Below are 26,023 nucleotides of genomic sequence, written 5' to 3'. Positions count from 1 at the left end.
CAACGTGAATGTGGCTCACGTTTTAAAATTGGATGGAAGCTGGTTTAAGAAAAAGTTATCAAACAGCAGTATTTCTTGAGAAACTACAGCACAAATATGGATTGCAGCTGATGTCATGTGTACACAGCTTCAAACACCAGCAGTGGGACCACACTGTAATGTGTACACAGCCTAAGAAGGCTACATATTTGCTAACTTACTTTCAAAAGGTATTGATCTTTCCTTGGCTCCTATGTCAAACATGCAGTCTGGATTAACAAACTGTAAAGACTCCAAACATATGTATGAAAAAGAAATCAAACATTTGCCTAATTACTTAAGAGTACTCACTTATTTGTTCCAGGATAACCCCGTTAGTCTGTAACAAGAAATGCAAAAGAAGGAGAGGTCTGAGGCACCTTAAAGACCTGAGTGCAATCCTATGTGTTTTTTTGGTCCAAACTAAGTCCCATGTTAGCTGGTGGGATTATGGAGATATTATGGAGATTTTTTAAAAAAACTAATCTCCAGGAAAGGACCTGCAGGCAACAGCTAATTGGAACGGGAGTGGAGCAAGAGATTAAAAGTGTTATTCCTTGTTATTCAGTGCCATTGTGGTGTCTTTGATCCTAAGTAGCCACAATATAATAACTACTTTTGTGGAAAGCTCTACCTAACCAACAATGTGTAGAAAAACAGCATGAATTTATGTTGAATTTAATGTCTTAAACTAGACGGGAGCTGGTTCATGCTACTACCCACTTAGGGTTGTTGTTGTTTAGTCGTGTCCGACTCTTCGTGACCCCATGGACCATAGCACGCCAGGCACTCCTGTCTTGCACTGCCTCCCGCAGTTTGGTCAAACTCATGTTCGTAGCTTCGAGAACACTGTCCAACCATCTTGTCCTCTGTCGTCCCCTTCTCCTAGTGCCCTCAATCTTTCCCAACATCAGGTATTGTAACTATTTGTTTTATTACTGTGGAATTTCCGAAAGAAAGCATTTGTAAAAATTAAAAGAAAAATTAAAAATAATAAGTTGCATTGCTGAAATAAATGCACTTTTCGGTGATGTAGGCTGCTTCACCTAATTGTCTAACTTCAGAGCAGGCCTGTGTTGTTTTGTTTTTCAAGAGAAGTGGTTTGAAGAGTGTGGCTTTTCATATTATGTTTCAAAGAGGTTTTCTCCCTCTGTGCTCGTCTTGGGAACAGGTGGGAGAAGTTGCCTTGCTGGGTAAAAGATAATAAGCAATCTGTTTGTTCATTTCTTTCTGGAATTTCTTTAAGACAGTGGGAGTTTCTCACTCCTGCTCAGAAGAGCCACCCTCAAAGGGAGTGGAAGTGTAGGTGCTCCTCTCAAGGAACTGAACTGTTCAAAGAGGGAATGGAAACTCGCCCAGCCAGAGAGCCTGCATTCTCTTGTGGACCAGCCTTCCAAGGGCCACATCATGCCAGAGGCAAAAGTGGGAGTAGCAAAGGATATGACTTTTACTGTCCAACAAGCTGCATTCCAGCCAGGCAAAAGCTTGAGATTTCTACAGTCATTCTGCATTAGCAAGACTCATTATTATAGTTAATAACACATCTAGCAAGGCAAAAGCACCTGAGGAAGGTGTGGAGCATAGGTGGGGAAGGGTGTGGTTTGGGCAGAGAGACCTGGAAGAGTCCACATTTGGCTCCAGCCCAAATGCCCTCATAACCCTGCGTAAATAAATAAAACTATAATTACCGCTCACTCATCAAGGCAGTGGGAGGGGTTTGCGATCCTGGGCTTCCCGTGCCAGGGCGACACCCCCTTTTTGATTGCTGGCTGTTGCTCCGCCCCTCCCCGGCTACCCAATCAGCTGCCGGCTGTGAGGCAGAGCAAGGACCAGGTATTGCAGGGCTCCCATTTTTATCCCATACATCTGTTGTTGTGTCTCATTATTTATGGGTTGGCTCCCGGGCCGGGGGGTTAGCACATGGGCTCACACTCTCTTCTCTTTCTAGTTTAGAGAGAAGGGGTTGCCTTTGTCTAGTTACGTTGTATGAACATGCTGCACTTCAGTGGTGTATGTGTGGGTTGCTAAGAAGCATTTTTAATGATAAGGGAAAATATATATATTCTGTAAGGTTATGTGAGTGGGCACAGGGGCGTCACAATAGGGGGACGGGGTGCCCCAGGCTCTGCAGGGGCGGCGCGGCGCCTCGCTACTGTAGCCCCCTCGCTACTGTGACGGTGGCACGACCGCCATCGCGGAGGCCCCGATGTTTCTGGCCTCGCCCCTCGCTTCTTCCTGGTGGGACAGAGGCAAGGGGCGGGCCTGAGTAGGAAGCACGCGGTTTTAAGCTTGGTAATGAGTTGCAATTCAGCCAATCACCCATTCCCACCACCCTTCTGAGTAATACCCCTCCCCACCCTCTGAATATACATAAGGGTCTGGTGACTTCTGTTTCAGTGTATCTGAAGAAGTGTGCATGCACACGGAAGCTCATACCAATGACAAACTTAGTTGGTCTCTAAGGTGCTACTGGAAGGAATTTTTTATTTTTTGCTGTGACTTGAACCATCAGAGCAGTGGAGGAATTTGTTAGAGGGCCACTGGATCATACAGTATTCTGGCTGGGAGGTCATATCAGTGCAGCAGAACAGATGTGTACCCTGTTTTTTTATTATTAAAAAAAATATCCTCCTTGTATACAAATATAAGTTATTTGCAGTTTTGTCAAAGGCGAGCAGATAACAAATAAAGCAATACTACAGCACAAGCCCTAGAATGAAGGGGGAATGATAGTTTTGGAATTTGAGACAATATTTCTACAGAGTTCATTTGCAGTATGTTTCATAATGGAATTTGTTTCCAATGCCCTTATAGTAGCAATATACAAACAGTGCAACGAACATTTCCAGGGAGATATTGGCAGCCTTTGCTTACGTTGTCTTACGTTGAACCACTTTCTTGAGGACACTCGGAACGCTTAGCAGTTGTTGTGGAAAATGAGTGTTACTGAGTTTCAACCTAATATCTGATAACAAGAACAGCAATAGATTATTTATTGTCTGATACATTCAGGTGTTGGTTTGTGGCGGCTGTCTTGCTCATAGTTTGGCATTGTTGATGTGCAGTTTTTCAGATATCTATATATTAGTAAAGATAATGGAGCATCGCACCAATGAATGCAAGTTTAATTCAAAGCTGGATAATTTTTTTTTAAAAAAATCATAGCTTTGGAAAGAGTTGAGATGAGGATTGATCACATTATTTCACAAAGGAAAGGAAATATGCAGGAAGCAGGGGAGGAAACTGTATAACATCTAGCATTGAGTAAAAGCTACGCTTGCAGAAAAGGGTTATCTATGGATACATATTTAATAATAATGCTCGGGAAATTATTATAATGCATTCCTTTACATGTTTATTTGATATTAGGCAGGGCTTAATTTGTCTCACTCCCAGAAATCTATCTCAGTATCTTAACTCAGCTATTATTGAAATTGCTGGCCATGCATGTTTGCAATCAAGCAAAGTGGCTTTTCCTAATAGGAGCATTGTATCGATATGTATCTGTGTGTAAATAATTAGAGCTAATTGCTTCAGCAGCCTGCTCCACCTCTCCTTTCTACACCCACCTCTTCCCTTGATGGGAAGGTGAAGAGATTGCCACCAGTTTCCATGAGTTCAAGGAGAAAACACCCTGTGCATTCAGGATCTTTAATAAGAAGTTCAGCACAGCAGTCACTTCCCTGCAGTCGTTCACCTGGACTTAGGAATGGCAGCCCCTGAGATGCAACACCGGAGACAATCACTAGCCCCTAATACAAAAGTTAGGGAGAGGAATGTGTAGGCATAGTAGCAGATAACCTTTAACTAGCTCTCTCTTGGTCCAGTTTTTCACACAACCCTGTGTTTGCCTACTGAAGCCTTAAAGCAGGGGTTGCCATTGGGGTGTCTGAAGGTGTCAGTGTGCCTGCTGGCAAAAACGTCTCAGTAAATATAGAAACCCCACGATGCAGGACTGTTTGTTCTTCTTGCTCAGTTCACTCCCACTTCCCATTTTGCAGTTCTTCTATAATGAATGAAGCAAAAACCACAAATACACTCAATATTTTCGTCACCTTTTTTTAAACAGCTAAGTTGACACACCTGTTTATTTTACACTAAGGTTGTGTCTAGGTTTTACTGACAGTTTTTCAGATATCTATATATTAGTAAAGATAATGGAGCATCGCACCAATGAATGCAAGTTTAATTCAAAGCTGGATAATTTTTTTTTAAAAAAAAATTAATGGGCCTGGTTTGGCCTTGCCATTATTGTTTTTAATTGGGTAAATCTGAGTATGACTAATGTTGGATACCACATAGTAAGGAACCTGACATGTTGCCTGATTCACATAATTAAAACACGTAATTTATTTGTTATCGTAATTGCTCCCAATTGTTTGGACCAATCACTAAGTGGGAGCTCAAAAAATGTATCTTCCAGTGTCAGTGGTGTAGAGTGGGTTGCTAGTGCCCAGGGCCATGCAGAGGGGGTAGGAGGGAGGGAAATGGATGGTATATGCATGCACATTCAACTGCCTAATGAGGTCCGCATCACCCAGGAGATTGCAGCCACAGAGACAAGAAAAGAAGAGTCATTCTGTTGTCTGGTGAGGTCACTTCCCGGTTCACAGGGAGAAGCTGTTTTCAATTTAGCCCAGAGACAGAAGCTCACAGCTGTATTGAAGCAGTGCCACGTGTCAAATTTTTGCGCCCCTAACAAATTTTTTGCACCCGACAACTGCCCCCGTGGCCCCCCTCTCATGCTACGCCAGGGCTCTCGTCATTTTTAAAGCTAATGTTTATAATTAGCTGTGTTTTCCTAAGGCTTGGTTTACCCACTGAATTTTATTTATCTGTTCTTAAAAATGCTTTTTTAAGAAGGAGAAGGAGAAGGGGACGTCAGAGGACAAGATGGTTGGACAGTGTTCTCGAGGCTACGAACATGAGTTTGACCAAACTGCGGGAGGAGTGCCTGGCGTGCTGTGGTCCATGGGGTCACGAAGAGTCGGACACGACTAAACGACTAAACAACAACAAAAATGCTTTATATTGCTGTATTATATTATATTATAGTTATATATTAAAAATATTTTTATTGAAACTTTTAGTTCAGGGCAAAAACTAAAAACAAAACATGGAATAATCCACAAATAAACTAAAAAGCAAACAAAGAACTTTCCAAAATATATAGGATCAAGCGTTACCACAAAATTTCCAGTTTTCCCTTGCTTTCCTTATGGCAAAAAAGACTACGTAACTTTGGGGAAAGTGGGTTTGTGGCACAGTACTGCCCAATTGACTATAATTGAGCAACCTGGATTTGCTGGTGACTGAATCCCAAAAATAGTGACAGTCTGGGAAGCACCCTAAGAATGGGGCTGTGCATTTTAAATATACCGTGTTTCCCCTTTTTTAAGACACCGTCTTATAACTTTTTTCCCTCAAAAAAACACACAGTGGCTTATTTTCAGGGGGTGTCTTTTTTTAAAAAAAAAAGTGCTGGTACAACTGGGACCCACTGGCTCAGGATGCTCGGTGCTCTCTTCTGCACATTGCTGGGCGCGTTGTTGGCGCTGCCAGTTCCGAGCGCCTGCAGGGTGGGGTGGGGGTGGCAGTGCTTTAAACCCCCAACCCTGTAGAAAGCAATGGAAGTTATGGACTGTAACAATCCTTAAGAGGCGCAGGTCTTAAAAAACCCCTGGTATCACCCTTGAAGCACAGCCTTCCAAAGTCAGGGGGGAATAGGTCTGTTTAGACAAAGGAAAGGATCGGGGGTGATTCTGTGCCCTGGGACCCACAGAACTACTTTAAAAATCCCAACCTGGGGGGGGGGTCAAATAGTGAAGCCCCATAGCCCTGTAGCAACAGAAGGCACATTCTGAAGCACCCGAGCTGTTCGGTTCCATAAAAAATCCAGGAATTGTAAAATTAACAACAATAATGGGGGGGCACTCTATCCAAAGAGTTAAGAAGGAATGGGAAAGTGTTGAGTTATATATGGAAAAATATGGAAAGGAAAGTTAGTTAAAGATAAAAAATAAATAATTATCGCAAGGGGAAAAATAACATCATAAAGGGTAATAATATTAAATATAAAATAGACAACACAACAGAAAAAGCAAGTATATGACTAAATGAGATCGCACAGGAGTGAGGGAAGTGGGGAGAGAGGGAGGGGGGTAAGGAATGGAAGGAGGCAATGGTTGGAGGAGGGTATAGGGGGATGAATTAAAGGAAAATTAAGACTGAGAAGCGCATGGTTTTTGTTTTTTAAAGATGCAAAGGCTTGCAATCAGCCAAAGTATAGAGCCCAACTTCTAGGAGACTGCGATCTACTTGCGGATTTATAAACTGGAGGTGATCTACCCCCGTTATATTGGTGTTCAGGTCAGAGTTGTTTTTAGAGAGAGGAAATATCCCATTTTTGAGGTTAAAGTAAAAGTTCCTGACCTTTTTTTTATAATGAGGAAATGCTGCTAAAACTCCGTTCTTCATTCCACGAAGGGGAGAGGGGGCGGGGCCGGGTGCTCAAAGACAAAAGAAATGGAAAAGGAGATAGCGATCAAATCCAGCCTCGCATTCATGCAGCCGTCGGGAGAGGCAGGGGCTGCAGCCGAGTGCTGCTTCACAAACAAACGGGGGAAAGTGCTTAGAACCCAGAGAATCCAGCTGAAAAACACGAAGCAGCAACAGCAATTGCACACACACCATCCCAAGCCAGCACAGTAACCAAGTCCCAAAAGCAAGAAAGGACTCAGCAAACACTGCTGCGGCCGGCGTTGCTGCTGCTGACTCGGGGAGCTCAGTGATCTCTTCCGCACAGCGCCTATCACTATGGCTTATTTTCGGGGTACGGTTTATATTTCTCAAATGCTTAGAAATGCTGCTATGGCTTATTTTATGACTACGCCTTAAAAAGGGGGAAACACGGTATATATAAGCAAGGCTCCCCCCCCCCAGCTCAGTTCTGGCATCTTTCGGGTGGGCACCATTGCCATTACTGTATAAGACAGGGGTGGCCAACTCCCTGGCAGTGATCTACCCCCTTTTTGGGGATTCAGGTCAAAGTTGTTGATTTTTTTTTCAGGGAGTAGGTAAAATATTGAGCGTTTTTTAGGGGAGCCACAGTTGTTCAGCTTCTTGGGGGGAGCCAATGCTCTACCAGTGATCTACCGTGGGCGTCCAGTGATCTACTGGTAGATCACGATCTACCTGTTGGACATGCCTGGTATAAGAGAACAAGGGAAGCATTCGGGGTGCTTTTTCTAGAAAAATAACACTGTATATAAGGATTAGGAAGTAGAATGCTTTAACTCAGCCTTCCTCAACCTTGGCCCTGCAGATGTTTCTGGCCTACAACTCTCATGATCTCTAGCTTGCAGGACCAGTGGTCAGGGATGGTGGGAATTGTAGTCTCAAAACATCTGGAGGGCCGAGGTTGAGGAAGCCTGCTTTAACTGGTAATCGTAGAAAAGAAGACATGTGCACCATCTGCAGACCAACTTGATTATTGCAAGTGATTCACAAAAACCAAATGCTAAATCCTATGGAGTACCTTACATGACAAAGCACTGCTCATTCCTTATGTCAATTATTTTCCTTATCAATATAAGTCAATATATTTTTGTTAGTTAAACAATTATCCAGTTTTCGAATGGTGGTGCATAATATGATGGCCTAAGATTGTGTAGCTTTGCTGAGCTATGGCAGTTCACTGGAAGTTATTGTTGCTGTTCTGGTGTCTTCTTCAAGCTCTCTTCAAAGCTCTAATTTCCAAAAGCACAGTGAACCAAAAACTGCCTTGAGCTTTTTAGATGAAAGATGGGTTTTATAATAAATAAAAAGGAGGGGAATAGGGCTGCCAGCTAACTTGAAAGAATGCATTCTGGCCCATTTCTGTCTCTTTAATATCTGGACATCAGACCAGTATTAGTAGGTGATCATGCTCACATGCAGTCCATGCCAATTGAGGCCAATATCATGCAACCAACAAAGTGGGAACTAGTCCCTAAAGCTTACATCACAATATATCTCTACAGTCATACCTTGGTTTAAGTACGCTTCAGTTTGAGTACTTTCAGTTTAAGTACTCCGCGGACCTGTCTGGAACGGATTAATCCACTTTCCATTACTCTCAATGGGAAAGTTCGCTTCAGGTTAAGTATGCTTCAGGTTAAGTACGGACTTCCGGAACCAATTACACTCATACCTCGGGTTAAGTACGCTTCAGGTTGAGTACTCCGCGGACCCGTCTGGAACGGATTAATCCACTTTCCATTACTTTCAATGGGAAAGTTTGCTTCAGGTTAAGTATACCGGTACTTCAGGTTAAGTACAGACTTCCGGAACCAATTTGTGTACTTACCGTCTTTCCCCTTTTTTAAGACACCGTCTTATAACTTTTTTCCCTCAAAAAAACACAGGGTGGCTTACTTTCGGTGGGATGTCTTATTTTTTTTATTACCGGTACAGTTTTTACAGCTCAGGGCGCTGGCTCAGGGCACTGCTTGGTTCTCTTGAGTGCTCGGCGCTGCAGCAGCCACTGGTTCCGGGTGGCGGGGCAGCAGGCATCCTAGGCCGGGCCAGGCAGAGGCCGCTGGCTCAGGCGCTCCGCCTGCTGCTGCAGGGCGCTCCAAGCTCCTTGGCCAGGCCAGGCAAGGAAGAAGCAGTGAGCCCAGCGGTGGCGACAAGCACAGAAGCGGCAGGGCGGCGATGGACGAGAAGGCGGAGCGCGGGGATGCAGCCAGCAAGGCGGGAGCGCGATCAGCTGTTAAGCGGAGCTCTTGGAGCGCCACTTCAGAGCTGATCGCGCTCCTGCACTCTGACTCTGTGAGTGGAGGTGCCTGTGGGGGTTGGTTTCCGCGGAGCGGAAGTATGGCTTATTTTGGGGGTATGTCTTATATTTCTCAAATGCTTAAAAACCCTGCCATGGCTTACTTTCTGACTACGTATTAAAAAAGGGGAAACAGGGTAAACCAAGATACCACTGTATATAAAAGCTAGTAGTGTGGCAGAAGCAGCAACCACACCACATTGGTGACACTTGAATCACTTCTTGGATAGGCTTTCAAATAATCCTCTGATGGATGCATACCCCACTCATAAGGGTCTGTGAACTAAAATTAACCCTAATGGGCAGGAAGTTCAATGCACATTTATACTGCCGGTGAAGAAGAGTTGTTAATCTGATAGCTCCACCTTGTGGCCAGAAGTTTTAAGCACAGAATTGAATGAATTGTTTCCTGCACTGACCTTAACGTGCGCTGGAAATGGGTATGGCCAAGCGGAGCTATCAGAATACCATTTATTTTATTATGTGACCCACCTCAACATTCATTGGGTGAGATCCAATTAAGTCATATTCAGAGCAGACCCATCAAAACCAATGAAGTTAACACCATTGATTTTAAAGCACTTACTTTATTGCTTAATTAAATGGTCATCCACTGCTGAATTTGTTGAAAGCATGCTCAGATGTCACTTTGGGTTTTATGAATCATCCCTGATGGGATGATGATGATGATGATGATTTTTTTGCATTCATAGTTTGCCTTTCAGAATTGCCTGCCCCTCTCTTTTTTAAAAAATATTTTTTATTAATTTTCCAATTAAAACCAATTATATCACATTCAATATTTCAAATTATACACATATATATATCAATCAAACCGAATGTTATGCCAAATCATCTAAAGAATTTTTTATTTGGGTTCCCATGCTTCAAGAAATTGGGAATTCCTCGCAACTGTCCACTGCCGTCTTTTTTCTAAAGTTCAAATCGTCCTCCAAGTTCATAATAATCCAGATCTTCCCCTTACAGTCACATAGATGTTTTCCACTTTCATCCGATTGTTTCCCAGCCGCTGAGATAAATATCAAACAAAGTTTCACAGATGTTCTTTCTCCTGTGTGAGTTAATCAGTCCAGCCTCCCCATAAATCTTCTTAATGGAGCTCCTTGTTGCGTCGAAGCAGCCCGAAGCAGCGCCATCTCAAAAAGCTCAAATCACTTTCGCTTTCTCTCATAGCCATGAAGATTCACGATCATTATAGAATTTACAGCTTTTTCAGGCAGGAGACCCAAACATCAAACCATAAACTCTTGGTAAATTAATGGATCTCCTTGCCCTATAGCTGAACTTAGCTTCAGGTCGCTGCTCCAATTTAAAGTGCGTCACAACTCATAAATCCTCCGAGCGCGTCCAGAACTCCTTCCGCCCGACTAGGGGGAGGCTTTTCTCATCGGCAACTCCACATCTTTAAAAAAATATGCTCAGTAACAACAGTTATAAAGTTCAACTCACACAGTCTTTTGCTTCTCTTTCGCTCCAAACAAGCCAGGACATCGCGTCCGGGAAGGTACGAGGCAACGATATGAAGGAAAAAAAAATAAAAACTCGCTTCCCTTATCGCTCCGTCCCCATCAATCCTTCTTCCAGATGCAGTACAATCTTTGACTCCTCTCCTTTCAGCAGCATAAATTTCTCAGCAGTAAACAGCGCTTCTTCCCCTCCTTCTGAAGTATGTCCATAGATTTAAGCCTAATTATCTTCTTTAACCATGGAAATCCCCGCCATGCAGATTAGCGTCCGGGAGTCCTGGCCCTCGTAAGTGCTCAGCCCAAGCTCCCCCCACTCCAAAAACAGTCGGAGTGGGTCTGGGGGCATCGCGGGCCAGCGGCCCCTCTCCGTAACCCCCGGAGAGGGTAGGGGGTTGCCATTTACTCCCCTAGCAACCGCCAAATTCCTTACGAAGGTCAGAGAGATGGAAAACAGGTCCGCCATTCCTGCAGGCGGAAACCGGAACCGCCAGAATTGCCTGCCCCTCTCAAGGCAGCTCCCAACATACCCAAAAACATATATATAGGTCTTTCTTTTTGTCCCCACCCACCCAGACCTTCCTAGGCAGGCTGAAAGCTATACATATGGGATCAGCAAGCATATAAATGTCTTGCTGGTAGATGCTCATGAGGTTGGAAGTTAGAACGGACCAAGTCAGTGTCAGTTTGCATTTCTTAGTGCAGAAAGTATTGATGTGTAGAAATCTTTCCTATACTGATTCTTTTTATATATATATATATATATATATATATATATATATATATATATATATTGTATAAAACTGAAAAATACATAAAACACATTACAAAAACCTAAAACACAAAAATAGAAAATAGCAAACAAGATAGGAAAGAAAAAGAAATCATATTTATCATTCTTATATCCTAACATTGTTGACTTCCTCATATCCCTCCTAGCTGCGTTTCCTTGTAACTCATCCTTAGTAATTTCCATATCATAATTCAATCATCTTATTTTTACCTTAACAAACATTCCATTTCTTGTTTAACACTTATATCTGAATCTTAATATACTACAATACCTTTACAAATCCTCCTCTACAACCTCTATATACTTCCAAACCTTGTATCAAAGATTTCCAATATTGCAATTATTTCTTATATACACTTTAAATTTATTCCAATCTTCTTCCACCGACTCTTCTCCCTGGTCACGTAGTCTCCCGGTCAGTTCAGCCAGTTCCATAAACCTATTCTGATTAATTCAAGAGGGTTCTGGAAGTTTCTGAAAGCTGGTCTGTATGAAAAATGCTTCATGATTGTTTGGGTTATACCTTCAGAGAAGCTGAGTACAGCTGGCTTGAACTGGTTCTCTTATCTCTTCCAATTAACGCCATGCTGACTATATACAGTAGGCTAGAAGGAGCTTGGGTTTTACTTACTCTTTCTATCTCTCTTCCTTCTGGAGTGGTGTTCTGTACATAGTATGCTTAGTGTTAAGGTTTAGTCTTGTTTTAAGTTTATAGGTTTTTGTAAGTGCTGCAACTGGATTCTTATGGACTGTGCCAATCCTGAATGTACTGGATTTGTGACCATTATGCTTATTTGCGTTCAGTAGCTCTGCTGGATGAAATACAATTGCCTCTGGTCCATTTTTTGGGCACTCTGCATCGTGTTTAAGTTTTTTCCTCCTCCGAAGAAGCTGGGGCGACACTCAGGACCGTGATTGCCCCATGCTGGCAGCAGGATCATGAAAAGTCCCTGAGACATGAGCTTTCACAGGGGCACCTTAAACACACAAAAACAGCAGGTGGTACTAAATAAAAATAAAATAGAAAAATTCCTTCCAGCATCACCTTAGAGACCAACTCAGTTTGCCATTGGTATGAGCTTTCATGTGCATGCACACTTCTTCAGATACCAGGGTGGTACTGTCTTTCTTAGAAGACTTCAACTTCAAACTTGGGGTACAAGACTGCGTGGAGTTCTCATCTAGCACATCAGTTTATTTATCTATTTTCCTCTGAATAGAAAGATAGCAAGTCGTGAAGAACAGTTTGGGTCTTTGGAATGGAATCTGAGTATAGGTGAATGAGTCGTGTTTGTGTATGGCTACAAAATAATTATAAAGTAAGTGACATGGTATAGGTATGAGTGGAATGTGGTATGTGTGTGAAGGTCTAGCATATTTCTGGGAAAGTGAAATTTTTAAAAAGTCTCAGCATTACCAAAATACAAAAAAAAACCATGTGATTAGTATATGTGTGGATTCTCAAATCATTTTGACAGCTTAGTAATTGTGATCATACGATAGCTACTTGACTTGCTAATTTGTGTGCTAGTTCCTTTATTTCTCATGAACGCTTGCTGAAGACTTAATAGTCAAGATCAGGCACCCGCAAACTCGGCCCTCCAGATGTTTTGGGACTACAACTCCCATCACCCCTAGCTAACAGGACCAGTGGTCAGGGATGATGGGAACTGTAGTCCCAAAACATCTGGAGGACCGAGTTTGGGGATGTGTGGTCAAGATAATTGCCACCTTTAAATATTTGAAGGGCTGAGGCATAGGTTCTGTACGCATGGATTGCCATTGATGCAGCTCCAGTGTGCTCCCTCTGCTGGTTTTTGAAACGAAGTACACATGATGTTGGGACCCAGGTGGCGCTGTGGTTAAACCACTGAGCCTAGGGCTTGCTGATCAGAAGGTCGGTGGTTCGAATCCCTGCGATGGGGTGAGCTCCCGTTGCTTGGTCCCAGCTCCTGCCAACCTAGCAGTTCAAAAGCACATCAAAATGCAAGTAGATAAATAGGAACCGCTACAGCGGGAAGGTAAACGGCGTTTCCATGTGCTGCTCTGGTTCACCAGAAGTGGCTTTGTCATGCTGGCCACATGACCTGGAAGCTATACGCCGGCTCCCTCGGCCAATAATGCGAGATGAGTGCGCAACTCCAGAGTCGGTCACGACTGGACCTAAGGGTCAGGGGTCCCCTTTACCTTTTACACATGATGTTACCCACCAACCAATCATATGTATCCTGCAGTTTCTCAAGAAATATTGTTTGATGCGTTTCCCCTCAAACCAGCTTTCATCCAATTTGAAAACATAAGCTGAAGTTAACGTGTTTGCATTTCACACATCTGTTGCACGTGTCAATGCACAGATGATGGGTTCACTGAATTAGGAGTTTGGTTCAGGTATCTCTCTGTGTGTGCAAGTAAAGTGAAAAAATCAAATAATGGTGTGTACAGCAACGTAAAACACGACTTGAAATGCAGTGGGGGGAAACACTCTCACAAGCATTGTGTATGTGCCTGTAGCTAAAGAGGCAAATTTGTCTTCTGTTGTTCCAGATGGTGGGGCCTGAACCAAAGGTCATAATTACAAGAAAGAGGACTGGCTAAATGCTAGGAAAAACTTCTGACATTATAAGCTGCTTGGCAGTAGAACACTGTCCTGAAAAAAGTTGGACTTGTTCACAATGCTTAGAAATTCTGAATACACACTTCATAGAGAATGAACTCGGAGTGTGCATGTATATTCATATATATATATATATATATATATATATATATATATATATGCAAATAATTACAGTAACTAGGAACCAACTTCAGCTTCATGGGTAGCCGTGCTTGCGTGTGGACACAGTGAAGAAGGTGGGGCACTTTTGTGCAAGCTTTAATCAGAAGAGGACAGGTGGTGCTTACCTGGGTACAATTCCACAAAATGCACAGCTAAAGATAAAGGCGTATAAGTTTGGAAAGGGACTGCCCTCTGAGCTGGAACAGAATCCTATTAATATCTCTCTACTTATTTATCTTTACAAAGTTCCTAGATGGTTCTCTAGAATTATAGTTTATTTCTCATTTTCCGGGGCATAAAACTACGAAGCAGGTTGGGGAACCTTTGGCCCTCCAGGGACTCATCTGTATGTCATTTAATGTGAACAGTAAGCTTCCTCGACCTCCCTTAAGTCTCCATTGTCCATATGATGCTCTCCTCCAAATCACTGCCTTCCCACACTTTCCCGTGGGCGGTTGGTGATTAAAGGAGAACATCATATGGCCAATGGAAAATTAATGGAGGTACTGGAATTTTACTGTTCATATTAAACAACAGTACTATCGGGGAGCCCCAGATGTTGCTGAATTACAACTCCCATCATTCCTGGCCAAAGGTTCCCCATACCTGGCATAGAGCTAGAAAGATAGCTTAGCCTAAACTCAATCTTTACAACAAGCCCAATGGGTCAGATGCATTTAAATTTATAAAGGTCCCAAAGGAAATATATACTTGATTTTGTAAACATATATTGTATTTATTGTAACTGAGGCTCATGCATGTTTACTAGGGAGTCAACTCCATTGCATTCAGTGGGATTTACCTGACTTCTGAGCAAATATATGGAGAATCAAGCTGCAAGTCCCAGCGGTTCCATTTAATTTACTCCACAATAAGCACGTATAGATTGCAGATTTACCAGGGCTTAATCCCACTGAGCAAAGTGATATTTACTTCTGCGCAAAGGCGCTGCAAGACATTGCAAAACACAGTCAAACACCTGCAGTCCAGGAGCCTAGATGATTAAAGACAGTTTCTTATAAATAAAACGGGGACTTTCCTTCTGTGTTATCCTATGCCAGTTTTATGGCTTACAGTATTTAAAATGCATGGACCATCACTAATGCCTGCCCTTTCTTTTCTTCATTGCAGTAACATTCATGATGAACATCCTTTCCTCCAGCTCCAAACCCCCCTTTGTTGTAAAATCATCTTTCCAATCCATTTTTAAGCATTTCCCTACTGCACGTTCAACAAAGGCTGTCATTAACGTTATAGTCCTCGCCACTCTGCCATACCCAAACAAGAGATCGCAATGCCGCCAACCCTCTCCAAATGTCTGCCTCCATCGCTGCGTTTCTTTGCCGCCTGCCCATCACTTGGCAGCTATCAGTCATTTTGTTCTCTGGAATATTTGCAGCGACTGCTGTCGTGGAGCACTGCTGCAGCAATAGATTGGGGGCCTTTTGGAAGGAAAGGTAGGTGGTGTGTTGTGCCAACATTACCCTTCATTTTGCATTCATAAATCCTTCGCCCAGCTGTGCCGTCTTTGGAGCACGACAAAAGGAAGGCTTGAGTCGATTTTACGCACAAGGTCTCGTTTGTCCCCGGATTTCTTTTGTTGTTGGAGCAGCGGCGGTGGCAGCAGCAGCAGCAGCAGCTTCTTGCCGGCTGGGCGATGCACTGAGGAGGGAGAGCTGCAAGCGCGCTGGAGTGGGTGCAGCTGAAAGCTCCAGACGTTGCAGAATGAGTGCGTCAGAAACAGGGAGAGGAGATGCGAGCACGGCAGGGGGAGGGACGCCGATGATGCTATCAGGCGCCTAGTAGCAACAGCGAGAGGAGCAGAAGGTGAGCCTAGGTGGACTCCTAGCCGGCCCCGCCACCCCCGGTCCGTTTTGCAGCCCCGGAGGAGGTAGATTTGCCCGAGGTGAGTGAATGCAGAATGCAAGGGGCGTGCAAGGAGATGGGGCAGCCTTCGGTTGATGACAACCTGCTCCCCACTCTCCCTAGTAATCCAGGCCTGGCAAGCACCGGATCCAGGATTCATAGTTGTTGCTAGGCAGCCCGGGGTGGGAGTGGTGGTCAGCCCTGGGACTAAGGGTCCTTCCTCCTCCTCCTCGAAAGGAAGTGACTGCGCTTGTCGTCGCGTAAAGCCAGGTAGGCGAGGGGAGCGGAGACCCGCCGCTGGCGTGTGCGTGCGTCCCTCTTTCCCTGCGCTCCCCCTTGGCGTGCGCTCTAAGCCCACCCTCTCCATGTTCTCTAGGCCTTCCTGCGCTGCGCCTGCTAGGTAGCGGCGCGTGCGCGTGCATATATCCCAAGTGTCTGCGTCCCTCGGGTGCCCGAAGGAACCTGGCTTCCGACCCCCACCGCACCCGCTAGGAACGACCAAAGGTGCCTCCTCGCACCGGCTCCCCGTCCGCCCCCTCCGGCTTTTCGCCCGCCCACGTCTCCTCTCCGGAGCGCGGCGTGCGCCCGCAGCCTTTTCTTGCCGGCCTCAGCTGCGGAGAATGAATTAAACCCGCGCTCCGCTGGGCGCAGCGCTGGGCGTGGGGTCACCGAGGGCGGCGGCAATGGTAACGGGCCGGGCTCATGGTACTTTGAGGGGTTCAAGTGTAATCCGGAGGGGGGGGAATTAACAATCGTTAATTGGCAATGTTCCCTTTTCTGTTCCAGCGGCTTGGCGCCCCTCCCCCTTCTGCCTTTTCTTACTGTGATATTGTATGGAGGCCAATAATTGTGGTGGGAGGGTTGTCGGTGCGCGTTATTCTTGCCCAGTACTCGTTTTAAGCCTGTGGGAGGGAAGGGATGGTGGACTCTGAGGAGGTATTTGCAAACATCTGTGGAGGACGTGCATTTTTAAAATGTCGGTGTGAGAGAGGTTTGCTTTTTCTGGATTGTTTACGTCGGGGGCGGGTCGGTTTCGGGGTTGTGGTGTGGGGTCTGTTTCTGCTAGAAATTCAAAGTAATGTACCCTTAGTGTGAACGGTGGAGTCAGCAGCTGTGTATTTTACAGTATTGGGTTTCCCTTTACCATAAGGTCCTGGGGTGGGTAACGGCAACTAAAAAAAATTAAACAATTACTGTATATACCAAATAAAACAGTCAACAACCATAAAGACAGGTGTAAGGACAATGAAAAACACTTCCATGCATAAAACAATTACATATATAAAAAGAGTTAAAATTTGTTCCAATGCAGACTGGGATATAAAGATATTCAACTTTCCCAATGTCTCAACAAATGCAACTGACTTGTAATAATGTTATGAGAGACATTGCACATATCTTTGTAAACCAAGGAAACCTTTAATAATAATAATAATAATAATAATAATAATAATAATAATAATAATAAAGATATTCAACTTTAAAGGCTTGGTGATAAAAAGGTCTTGAGTAGGTGCCAAAACACACACACACACACACACACACACACAACCAGAGACTGCCTGTTAATATGGAATAGGAAGGCTTTCCAAAGGCTGCTACCACATTAAAGGCTTGATTCCTATATCTCAAGAAAGGAACCTCCTGATAACATGGTATCCACAGGGGGCATTCTCCTGCAGAGCAGAGTGATCAATTGGATATACAAGTGATGAGACTATCTTTTCAGTTTCCTAGTTCCTTGCTGTGTAGGGCTTTGTACCCCAGTACTTGGCAGCATGTCCTGTAAGCTATACACTGAGAGAAAAAAAGTACTGTATATAAGAGTACAAATCTTCATCTAAGTTACTACAGATCAGGGACCTACTTAAACATAAGACTCTTAAAGCTGGCCAGTAGAACTGCACAAAGACCTACGGTAGTCAAAGGCAAACACATTTCATTCATTCAGCCTATAGGAGAGTAACTGAGAACAAGACTAGCCGTGCCAGAGAAATATATATTTTCACTTGCGTTAAATTATACGGAGTAAGAAGTAACTTTTATCAACTGCAAATCACCTAGAGTTGTAGATCCTGAGGATCTACCTTTTACCTATCCTGGTTTACATGAAAGTATTCGGTAGGATCTTTTAACAAGTCACAGGTTAACTTTGTGATTTATATAGGGCTTATAGCAGGCATGTCCAAAGTCCATTTTGGGGGCCAAATTCAGCCCCCATGGCAGCATATGCCCTGGGGTGGTAAAATCTTTAAAAAGCTCAACAACTTAAATCCTAAAAAAAGCTCAGCAACATTGGTTGCCCCTCACACATGTTCACTTCATCAAATCTGGCCCTCTTTGAAAAAAGTTTGGGCACTCCAGCTTATAGGAATGGGTAGTCTTGCACATGGTTACAGCACAGTCCAATCCTACTTAGAGACAAATCTGTTTGGCTTCATTCCCAGGCAAGTAAGTGCAGGAGTGCAGTTTAAATTCAGGATAATTACCAGGAGTGGTGATTCCCGAAGTGTGTGCTGGAGAGTTTCTAGGGAGGTCTGGGCTCTTGGAGCTTTGCGTGTGCGTTTGTAGTAGCAAGTTTATTACGTCTTTGCTGTAGGACTCTCAGCTGTTCTTGAGGGATTTCATACCTGATTCTAGCAAGATGCTTTTGTGTGCCATGTTGCTTTTGCTGGTGTAAATAAATTAAGGTGGTGCTGTGGTCTAAACCACTGAGCCTCTTGGGCTTGCTGATCAGAAGGTTGGCGGTTTCGAATCCTCGCAACAGGGTGAGCTCATGTTGTTCGGTCCCAGCTCCTGCCCACCTAGCAGTTCGAAAGCACGTCAAAGTGCAAGTAGATAAATAGGTACCGCTCCGGTGGGAAGGTAAAATGCGTTTCCGTGTGCTGCTCTGGTTCGCCAGAAGCGGCTTAGTCATGCTGGCCACATGACCCGGAAGCTGTCTGCGGACAAACTCCGGCTCCCTTGGCCTATAGAGCGAGATGAGCGCCGCAACCCCAGAGTCGTCTGTGACTGGACCTAACGGCAAGGGGTACCTTTACCTTACTAACAATAGACATGATGGTGTCCCTCATGTGTCTGCCTTTGTGCATATTGCTGTGAAGGGGAGCACCATGCAGAGGCACTATAAATTAAGAATATGTTTCCAAAGTGGCCTGCCTTGAGCTTCTCCAATTTGTGTGGTGGTGAGTGACTACACAGTATGTCTAATACCCCATGCTCCCTTGCCTTGATTTCAAGGGTGACAAACAATTTGTGTCCCGTCCCCCCTCTCAAAGTTATCCGATGCCATAGAATCCCTCACACCCTTCTGCTCGTGGGTCTTGTATGTGCCCTTTGTCATTTTATCAACTTGCCTCAGCCAAATTGTTGTCTCAAAGTTGAGGAGCCTCATAATTCTTACAGCCTTGGGAATTGGTTTTCTGACTAAGTTGAACGTCTTCTGCACCATGGCAAAATTATGTTTTGAATCCTAGGAATTACTGGGGCTCTAATTCAGAATTACTTTAGCATGCATCCATCTCTGTTCCCCAGGCTTTGGGACCTGGATGGATGCAAACTGATTTCATACCAGGGCCTTGGCTCTTTCAGGTTGCATTGCAATTACTGGCAGTGCTGCAATGAAGACCTGTCCTCTTGTATTCTCTAAAGCAGGCATCCCCAAAATGCGGCCCTCCAGATGTTTTGGCCTACAACTCCCATGATCCCTAGCTAACAGGACCAGTGGTCAGGGATGATGGGGATTGTAGTCCAAAACATCTCGAGGGCCGAAGTTTGGGGATGCCTGCTCTAAAGCACCATGCACATTGATGGTGTTGTTTGCACCACCACCTGCTAACACCATTTTAAAGCATGTGAATGGCATCGGAGTAGGGGCTTAGATGAGCAATAGCTTCTCCTTAAAAGAGAACTGCTGTTGAGAAGCTCAGGAAAGGGTCTTTCCTTCTCCCACTAAGAACCTTGCTCTAGCTAGGAGGGGCCAGATGCAGAAGAAGAGAGGTTTTGAGGTGTTGCAGCTCCCTCTTCTGCACAGTTACTAAAGGTCAGCAATATCAAGGGCAACACAATGACCATATACAGTACAACATACAATATGAAAATCTTTATGGAAAATTTCTTCAGATCTTCAAAAGTAATAAACTGAAATCTTAAAAAAGTCTCTGAGTCTTTTAATGAAGCGCGATGCCAGACTTTATCTAGTGGAAAACAAGCTGTGAAGCTTTGTGTAATCAGCAAATATGATGTCCAACACTGAAGGTGCCTGAGCCCTTTCCTCATTTGTATCCAGTCACCCTAGTTCTAGAGCAGTGTTTCCCAACCTTGTGCCTCCAGATGTTTTGGGACTACAACTCCCATCATTCCTGACCACTGGTCTTGCTAGCTAGGGATGATGGGAGTTGTAGTCCCAAAACATCTGAAGGCACAAGGTTGGGAAACACTGTTCTAGAGGACATTCTCAGTGTGTGGGTGTGCCAGAGAGGCCTGCTTGGTTGTGGGGTGGGGTGGGGGACTTGAAAATTGTGGGTAGGAAGGAAGAACTTGTTCTCCTCCTCTCCAGATTTCCCAACCGCCACCAAATGGCCATTTGGGGAACTGCAAAAAAACTCCTACCCTCTATGAGATACAGTATTTTGTTTGTATTGGAAGGAGTGAAATGCTCTCTAGGATTATAATTTTATCTACTCAAAATGTTTAGTATGAATTTATGTGTGCAAGACAAAATACTGCCGGAGAAAAGGTTAATTCCTCAGAATTCTGTAGACTTGAGTCCAAGATGCATCCTAGACGATCCTGATGTCCGTGAGAAGAGCTAAGAGAGCCTTAGCTGGAGCTTGCCACCTCCTCCTGGTGACCTTTGATCTAGTTTGGAGATACTGTATTAGAGGCAAGCACCCTGTATCTGCTGTCCTTTTGATATGGCTGACCCCTTGCGGTGGAGCTTTCTGCCTCTCTTCTCAAAGGACTGACGCAGATACCCTAGGGGAGAATAGGGTGCAGCAGTGTGCAGCTCCCTCTCTCTAGTGATGGCGTATTTGCAATTTTGTGTGTACAAAACTAAGGCATTTACAAGGCTGCAATTCTGTGCACACTTACCTAGAAATGAGCTCCATTATGTAGAGTGGGCCTTATTATGCAGTAAACATCTGTAGATTTCCATAAATATGCCAACTAGTACAATTTTATTTGGTAAGTTATAAACAATGCATTTGACATTGTTGGAAGTTTTACTGCTTTAGGCATACTTTTATTGCATACATTTAAAATTTGCCCTCAGAATCTCTAGCCTGGCAGTGCAAATTGAGGGTGTACCTTAGAACCCAGTAGCCTTCAACATTTTCAGATCTGGGATCCAGTTTCATCCAGAACATGCATTGGAGATGGCGAGTCCCACTTCTCACCAGACATATCTCCTTCAGGAATGTGTTCCACAGTTAGGGTGCACCACGGAAAAGACCCTTTCTTTGTACTTCTAAAGATGGAATGCAGAGGAGGGGGGGCAGTTTGCTTGTTGCCACCCCCGTGAAATCAGGCTGCAATTCAGTTGTGGGTCCTAATCTACCAGTTTATGACCAGTGCCCTAGAATAGCTCCTGTTGCAAGAGAAGATCAGCATCAGGACAAATTGGCTTCCAATCTTGTTGTCATGGAATGCCTCATTTTGTCCAGAACTTTGCAAACCAGTGAGCTAGAAAACAAAGCTCATTGTTAGGAAGTGCGAGTTTTAAGCTGTCTTAATAGGTCTGGCAGAATAACTTTGACAAGAGGTATGTCATACCTCCGTTCATCTCAGTAAATTTCACCTCTGGATCCTAATAATTCTGCTTTTCTTTTCCCCAGCATAAACTGTCTGACCACATCAAATCCCCAGGGACTGTGAGTATTTGTTCGCATTGACTACTCTCTTACTTTCTCTAATCTGTTTATATCCAGCTTCCATTGTGTGGGGAACAACAATTGCTAAAAATAATAATAAAATAAATGGCTGTACAACAGAGGTACCCCATGCTTGGCAGAATACCAAGCATTTTTGTAAACTGGTCATTTATCTATCTGGCAGCTTTGGGCAGCGTGGGTGTGTGGTACAAAATCTGCTAAGGTTGTATGCAGAACAAGGGCTGTTTATATCGGGGGAGGGGTATATAAAAGTGCAAAAAAGTAAAAGGGCCTCATTGGAAAAGTTGCTGCCATTTGAATTCTAAGCTTGCTTCCTTGGAAGCAAACCCCTCTGGAGCATATTGAACTGTGATTCTAATTCAGATGTGCTCTGGATATTTGCAATGGAAGCCAGCTCCTGGGCAGCACTGACTGGCACTCCCTGTGTATTTATTACATTTCTATCCCAGCCTTCCTCGCCGAAAACCCCATAATGTATGGAATCAAGGCACTTAATTGCCCTGAATCCCTGGAACAGTGCTTGTACCTTGAGGATGGAAGGTGGGTTATACTGTATTATATATTATATTATTCCACTGTTTTGGAACCTAATATAAGTTAGCCTAAGGAAATTCACAGGAGGAGAACTTCCAGTCCCCTGAAATGTTTTGATGTAGGGCCAGGGGACCTTCCTGAACGATGTGGTTGGGCAGCGGGGAATTGTGCGAAGGTGGGCAGAGCTTCACATCTGCACCCCGTCAGATGGGGGGGGGGGCTTTTCGCGGTGCCCGGATGGCAATAGCATAAGGAGAGCACATGAAACTTCCTGTGAATTTCCTTAGTACAGCAGCTTTTCTTAGGATCCAAGCCACAGTTTTTAAAACAAGGATAAATATGCATGTTATGCTTAAAAAAGCAAAACAAAAATATAACAAGGAGGTTGCCTGTCTAAGCCTTGAAGGAGATGCAGATGTTTCATCTGAACAAGCATTCAGTTTGTATCAGCCAAACTGTCAATGGGGGCGGGGGCCACAAGGCTCACCTTGTGGGTGAGGAATGTGGTGTGAGCTCTCTTTTATATTATAGAATCATAGAGTTGGAAGGGACCATGAGGGTCATCTAGTCCAACCCCCCTGGGCAATGCAGGACTCGTTTGCCCAGGTTGAACCCACAACCCTGAGATTAAGAGTCTCGTGCTGTATCTACTGAGCTATCCCAGCTGGATATGTTTGTCTTCATCCTTCTCTTGGTTGTTGCTGCCAGTTAAAAGTATCCTGACAAACAGGTACCCATGTGTGCATCAACTGGAATGCTAAAGATTGCCAGGCTCCCTTGGAAGTGCAAGAGGAGGTGGGTGGCATGGGGCTGCTACCCATGAAGTGTTTGTTGATTACGCCATTGCTCATGACGCAACGTGATGGCAAACGCCATTTTGACCATGTAAAGTTGACAAGTGACGAAAGCATTTGCTTTCAGACAGCTGCAACCAGCAGCATATTTGAGCAGCAGGAGGTTAAGAACTTTTCTGGACGCTCTTGGTCTCGCACCCGAGATGATTGCATTGCAATGGTAGTTTCGGCTGGTTCGGTATCATCCTAGCAACTCTGTTTAAGTCCATGTGTCCCTGATGTTGCCTCAGTGGAGGATGGAGAGGGGTGTGTGAGTGTGTATGCAAACTAGCCCTACTGTGCAGAGGTAGAATTCACATTCATTGCCTTGCATGCTTTTGCTTCTGGCTGCACCCCTTGCCACGTGGCCCCCTGAAAGACACTTCAGAAAGAAAGTGGCCTTCAGCTTGAAAAAAGGTTCCGCACCATTAGTGCTACACCAGCAACACAACATAGAGTTCAAAGAAGTTGGAAGCTTCGCTTTGATGATGCTTGATATTGGCAAGCACAGTTGACAACCATTATCTGAACCAATATACTTTTAATGCACAGCATTCCTCCCTTTCCCGTGCCTTTAAAGGGGCTCAGTTTTTCAAAGAGCTGTGGGAGTTACCTCCCTACCAATGCCGTGTGTGCCACTCTAAATTGTGCGCCCTTAAAGGAGGCATATCTGTAGAAGTTCTGACCCTGGAAAGGTCCCCATGTTCCTATCAATTCCTGGCCCTGTTAACCTGCCTTTGTGGTATTCAAGGCATTTAAACAATTCTGAAGAATGAAAGAGCTGTGTGCTTTCATGAGAGTAATTAATTCTGGTTACCACATGATTTGTTGTTTCTCATATAGACTCTTTAAGTTGAGAATGGAGAAAATAGTATACAATATATATGTATATAAATCTTATCACTCATTTAAATCAATCTTGCATTTTTGTTATTTTAGATTTCACCTATGTGCTCCAAATACCTTTAATCTGTTTCACAACTGACATAATTATCCTTGCACAAGACTTTGTGGGATCATGAAACCAGTATTGTGTTTTTAAGTTGTATGTTATATACCGCCTTGCAATATTTTATACCAAAGTGCAGTTTATAAATATTTAAATAATGATAAACTACTTTGGGTGATTTTAGGTTGTCCCATCTAGATTAATTTTGTCTTGTAAAATTCGACCTGTTGATTTTATAATGCTAAAAACACTCAAAGCAGCACATATCAAATACAGGTATTGGCCAATTTAAATTAGATTAAAATATCTAGCAGGATATTTAACCTGGTGCACTGATGAGATGAGCCAGCAGAACCTTTTACTTCCCTGTTGCCATTTTCTAACACATGTGGCAGTTCTTAGGCAGAGCATTCCCAGGGGGGCCAATTGCCTTGAGTTAGACTTTGATCTGACAGAAGGTCATTGTTCTGCTTGAGCCGTAAAAAGATGTCAATTTTTGAATTTGACCCATATGGTATCTGCTTGAAAGCCTTATGGTTTCCCAGAGATGGGCTGTCTGTAGCTTACAAGCTGTGTGAAAGTTCATTAGGGCAGTTTTGTATCCTCTACAATGTAAAAGTCCTGTGAGTTCTTGTTGTCCCACTGTGTGTGATGATAAATTGCTAGCTTTCATGGTGGCCGAAGGAAGTTTGAAAATGTGGGGGGAAATAATGCTAAAGGATCAGAAGGAATGAATCAAATAAGATGTTATTTCTCTGTGGATTTTTTCAACTCGTCTTGATGACATTGATAACAGTTGTGTGTAGGGCTGGGCGATACATGGTTTTCAACAGTGTGATATATCACCAGCTAAACACCGCAATATACAGTATTGATGTATCGCAATGTATGAAATAAGGAAGGAGCTATGTAGAGTCATTGGCTGGCTTCATGGTTTTTCCTGCATCGTGATTTGTTGCCCTCTGCATGAGGCAGGGAAGAGCCGAGCTGACAGAGGGGCTGCAGGAATCGAGAGAAGCATTTGCTAGCTACACTGTTTTCCCCACATTGTGATTTTCGCATAACACACACACACACACACACACTCGTGATATTGCCAGGTCAAAAATTATGAAACCAATATCACGATACGGACTTCAAAGCACTTTTGGATGATATGTTGATATATATCTCCTAGCCCTACTTGTGTGGCAAGCCCCAACCACACATAGCCCCAACAGCATAGCTGCCAAGTCTCCTGTTTTTCGCGGGAAACCCCCATACAGTATTTTAAACCATTTCCCTCTGGCAGCCCGGATTGGAAAAAATCCTGTAAATCCCCCTGATTTCCTACCTGCCAGGGAGGCTCCATTTTGGGTCCTGGTGCCGCCCGATTTCCGGTGCCCAGACATGGGTAGCTAGCGCGGCACCGGAAGTCGCTTCTACGCATGTCCGGACATGCATAGAAGCGACTTCCGGTGCTGCTCTGCCCATGCCTGGGCACCGAAAATCGGGCAGAGCGGCACCGGAAGTTGCTTCTACGCATGTCCAGACATGCGTAGAAGCGACTTCCGCCGCTGCTGATCTTGCATTTTTCAGTGGGAGACTTGGCAGCTATGCCCCACAGGGTGGTAGAGCTACTGTCATATCCGCACTTGCTGACCATGGTGGAAGGTTGTGCAGGATGCGGGTGTTTGGGTCCGATTACTATGCCATTTCCAGGCTAGCACAGTGCTGAAGCCTGGATCAGGCCTAATGCCATCATACAACGGCAGTGAGACCAGATTGGGACCCAACAGATCCCTGGAACCCAGCTCAGCCCTGCCCCTCCCTATCTTTTCTACAGCCTGTTTTGAGACTTTCCTGTGGCGAAGAACCTGCCAGCATGCCACAAGTTGAGAGGGACACTTCTGCTCAGGGTGGATTTGATTTGATTTAAATCAAATTGATTTAAATCACTAGTCAGTAAAACTTGATTAAATTTTTTTTAATAGAAAGATTCTTTCTTGCTGCTATAATCTTAATATTTACAACCAGATGAAGGTTTCATTTTCGGAATACAGTAATAAATTTTCAGAGTAG

General features: G+C 44.1%; 1 protein-coding gene across 6 annotated transcripts in view; it reads left to right on the top strand.

Annotated features, from left to right (window-relative positions):
- Positions 1–26,023, top strand: part of FAM169A (family with sequence similarity 169 member A) — an 82,569-nt gene that overhangs the window by 29,182 nt on the left and 27,364 nt on the right. For 2 of the 6 annotated variants that reach the window (XM_088653298.1, XM_088653299.1), the window contains exon 2: positions 21,590–21,625. The exons of 1 other annotated variant lie outside the window; for it this stretch is intronic. The gene's annotated coding sequence lies outside the window, so the exon portion shown is untranslated. Of the gene's footprint in view, positions 1–15,017; positions 15,793–21,589; positions 21,626–26,023 lie in introns of those variants that run through there. 3 more of the 6 variants (XM_060280231.2, XM_060280232.2, XM_088653301.1) reach the window with 3 other exon arrangements.

Source organism: Zootoca vivipara, chromosome 10, assembly GCF_965207765.1.
Source record: "Zootoca vivipara chromosome 10, rZooViv2.hap1.1, whole genome shotgun sequence".
Classification (NCBI taxonomy): Eukaryota; Metazoa; Chordata; class Lepidosauria; order Squamata; family Lacertidae; genus Zootoca; species Zootoca vivipara.
The sequence above is the reverse complement of the archived record's forward strand: the minus strand, read 5'-3'. Positions and strand labels throughout refer to the sequence as shown.